This window comes from Homalodisca vitripennis, chromosome 5 (assembly GCF_021130785.1).
Source record: "Homalodisca vitripennis isolate AUS2020 chromosome 5, UT_GWSS_2.1, whole genome shotgun sequence".
Lineage (NCBI taxonomy): Eukaryota > Metazoa > Arthropoda > Insecta > Hemiptera > Cicadellidae > Homalodisca > Homalodisca vitripennis.
The window spans coordinates 112,479,892-112,484,562 of record NC_060211.1 but is presented as its reverse complement, the minus strand read 5'-3'; positions in this window follow the sequence as shown (position 1 = coordinate 112,484,562).

Sequence of the window (4,671 nt, the reverse complement as noted above, 5' to 3'; positions counted from 1 at the left end):
TGGTTGTGTTTATTACTTTTATAGTACCAGTACAATGCAGTGCAGACTATAGAAAGACCCGTACAGGTCTTTTACCAAAATATACCACTTATATAAATTGTTATATATATATATATATATATATATATATATATATATATATATATATATATATATACAAGTACAAAAACTAAAAATATACTTTAGTAAATATATATCAACATAATACAGTACATATGTTAGTATATATTTATTTGTAAAGATTTAGTTTAGTCTATATAGTATTTAGCTCCTAACAGAAATGGTAGAAATGTTATTTTAATTTATTTACAATTTAAATACAAACTCTTGCTTATTAAAGAGAAAATATTAGATTTACTGACTTCCCTTCCAACTTAAAAAAAACGTTTTAATCGATTTTTGACAATTTTAAGACATATTTTAAGTGTACACTTTTTTAATACGTTAATAATGGGATGGGGATAATAGTTCAACTATATAAAGAATTGAATGGGTACGACGAATAAAGTTCCCACATTATTAGTTTTTTATAAATAAACAAAAATATTATAAACTGAACATTTTTTTAATTTTAAAGGGTTGATATTAAAGTTTACTAACGGTAGGATAACAATATAAAGCAAACTTATATGTGTAATATTATTTAATATTATTTTTTACAGTATTGCCTCTTTTATTATTACATATAACAAATCTGCGTTACAAACTGTAGGAAAATAACATATATGGTACATTACTGAGCATGAAATGCTTGGCCGATTACATTCATATACCTTTGCTTTGAACTATTGGTAGAATGGAACAAATTCCTATGGTAAGAATTTTAACATTACATCCAATCCTATCTTTCTTGCTGCCTTAATAGGCAGTTGGCATTTATAAACAATTATAAATTCAGGAATTTTGACTGGAGGGAGATGTCGTATCTGATGTGCTTTCATTTTCATGGTAAATAAATGTGTTTGCCATACTTGTAAACATTGCGAGATATTCTTTCTGTCTCACACAGTTTTAGCCTCGACCCTCGCATTTTAACAACGAGAGTGTTGTGTGCTATTAAAATTTTACTTGACAAGTGACTTGAATATAACATCAAGGTTTTCAAAATCATCAGTACAAATCATAAATAATGAAAACTTATTGACTTTAATACCTGGATACTGCTTCTTTAATAGCACAAGGTCTATAGATTTTGTCGTTAAGTTTAAAATTAAAATATATTTTCTTTGAAATAAAACTCTAGCTAAGATCGCTATACTATTCAAAGGTAGCGTTCTTTTTTCTGTCTAAAAAGCTAAAACTGGAGAAAAGAATTGTTAAGGGGAGTCGGTTGACTATATAGCGCACATGTTAAATTACATAAGTTTAGGAACATGTTTCTCAATAACCAATAAACATATCAAGATAAGGTTTGTTTTATTTGAATCTGCTATTTCTTACCTATATTTGCAGCACAGCAAATTTCCATAGCACTAATATAAATATTAAAAATGTGTTTTTTATAAAAGTCAATTTTTTTTAATATATAACTTTTTTTTAATTATTATTAGACTACATACAACAATTTGCTGTGCTATAAACATTGCTCTAGTTACGAGGAACAAAATTTAAAAAATGTCATCAAAATATATTGAGTGGTTCTAGAGAAACGTGTTCCTAAACAAAGAAAAACACGAATGTTCAGAAAACTCTTTTTAAAGATTGCATACACATTAATCAGAAACATAACAACATTTAATGCATTCCAGGACCACAACTAGGGTTTTCAGGATCCTCCCCTTGTTCATATACGTCTTCTAAATGCCTTTTAGCTGCAGTTACTTTCTGGCAACACTTTTTCTCGATCTCTTCCACAGCTTTCTGCGCTTTGTTGATTCGGGTGACATCAATTTTTTTCATTGTTTCACAACAATAGCATGCAGGTGTGATCCCTAGTTTGCTCAACACTTCACATTTTATTATGTTTCCTTTGCTGAAACTTGCCACAGCATCAAATAGACCTACTTCTAATGTTCCCTTCATCACGAAGGTTGATTTTGGAACTCGCGACCAAATTATATTGTTCAGTGATTCACTGGGGTTTTGAATCCCACCGTGCAAACATTTTGATAACAACGATGGATCTGATAAATCTCTAAGTATTTGTTTCACCTCTTTCATGACAGCAGGAGCAATGCGTTTGTGATTGTTGTGATCATAAGTTTCATCATTTATTTTAGCTAGTTGGTACTTACACCAGGTATCTTGGCTAGTACTTATATCAGGCTAGTAGTTGGTTCTGGTTCTTGACATTCACTAGGCACAACTACTTTTTTACCACCTGGATTTCTTGTCCCTGTAAAGCACTTTGCTTTGTTTTTGAAGGTTTATGTGTTATAAACTACACAGTATAACTAAATATTATAACTTAGACTCAATGAAAGCAAGAAACACAATGTATGTGACAATAATAGACAAACAAAAATTAGGGTTATATCAAATCTCAACTGACTGTAAACAGATTGGTTGACAAAAAAAAAAAAAAAAAAAAAAAAAAAAAAACCTTGTATATTCAAAGCAGCATAAAGCAGGTTGGCTAACATAAGCCTAATAATAAATATGCGCTTCAATAAGGATTATGTATGACAATGATGCAGAGTACATGAATTTTACGAGCCAAAATATGCTGAAGCCATTTACATAATATTATATTTGGGTGTGATATTGTTGGCCGATTTGAATAAAAATTGCACCAAATTAAACAGGAGAGTCTAAAGATTAATAAAAGCAAATAAAACGTTTTTTTGTGTTTTTATAGATTTTTTGTCAACCGACTCCCCTTAAGGTAGTAGAGTTATTTGGAAAGTATATAATTTATTTTTGGTTAATAAATATCAAATCGTAAACGCCTGATTGTCAACATAGGAAAGCAGTCTCTCGTCTTGCCGGCAATAGTGTAAGTCTTTATTATTTAAACCACGCATATTGTAAATGTGGGTGTCAGCTCTAGACTGAAAATAATCGAAGTTAACTCTGATATAAACCAGGCTCTGAGGAATGTATTAGCCAAGAACTGTCTGGATCCCCAAGTCTTTACAAAAGTAGAGCGCAATGGGCTCGATAACCCGCAAATGATATGATACCAAGTACATTTTCTGAAATAGAAGCGCAGACTGACAGCACGCTGCGTGACCTAAGACCAACAGCCCGTATATAAGGTTACTACGAAACAAAGCATTTTAAACCGTGACCAATTTACATTATATAGAATGTTTCTTAGTCTTCTGAAGAGGAAGGTTATTCTACTCAGCTTGCTGTAAACATTTTTGACGTGTCCTCTCCACGTCAGCTTCGGATCAAGAGTAAAGCCTAGTATCTTAATGTTAATGTCGGTATCTATATTTCGATTTTATACAATCCGTCGGGTTTTTCTTTACTAAGGCAAAGTTTGTTTGTAGAGGACTAGTCCACTGCCTCCTCAAAGACACTATTCACATGGCTGATGGAATCTTCTAGTATTTTACTCCTGTGGAAAAAGTAATCGTCCGCAAACAGTAAACATCTCCTCTCAGACCTAGGTCAGTTATTAGGACGAGAAAAAGTAACGGCCCCTTTATTGACCTTTGTGAAAGACCGCGCTTACCATGCTTCACAGGTAAAGTTAAAGATGTTGCTTCTACCACTGTGAGAACTGTAGTATATTCTGGTAATGGTACCTAATTATAAAGTGTACCTTGCCACTGATACAACATTTGCCCAGTTCATCTAAGAGGAGTTCATGTGAAATGTAGTCAAATCCTTTGATAAGTCAACCAGTACCAAAAGCTATAAAGGCACAAATCTCAAAAGAATCCAGCCCATAGAACACTTTGCGTTTGATAGCAATATCAGTTGATCTGCCATCCTAGAAACCATGTTGTGCATCATTGTGGGTCAAATAAAGAACAAGGTGTTTTTTTATTATAAGCTCAAAACTTTAGATAAGGCTGGTAATATTGAAAGTAATACAGCTCTCAACAGTTCTCGGGTTTCGTTTATTGCAGATATCCACAGTCCATGATAACTTCAGGCAAACTGGAAACTCCTTCTTGTCAAACAAAGATTTATCATCACGGTCAGGAGATTCACAATGATTGCAGCAAAATGTGTACAGTAATCAGTATCATGCAAAGTTTATACGGATTTGAACTTTTGCAGATGCAATAATAACTACTCATTTATGTACACGATTTTCCCTTTTTCGTATTCTCTATCATTACAAAATCCCTATCGCAAGAAAGGAAGCTACGATCCATAGCTAAACATTTCTGTTCTACAGTAATGATGTATTACTGTTAACTATACCAAGTATTGTATCAAGACGACCATTGTTACTTGTCTATAAAGCGGTCAGGCCAAATTTCTAACGCACGGGCCTCGCCTTCCTTAAGGTCAGTAAAGCCTGTGATTATAAAGTTAATGAGACATAGAAACTAATGCTCCAAAAGCCCTTTTTGAAACAGTTTCGTCCCGTAATCACCATATTATTATCCTTAATTGTAGCTAGCATAATTATGAATGGCTAGGCTGTCTCTGATACTAAAATATCCCATGAGTAAGTGTTGCGCAGAATAAATCTTGCTATAGATCTATGCATAGAACTACGTATTTAAGGGCTGTTATCAACTTTTTTTAGAATCATCAGGAAGCGAC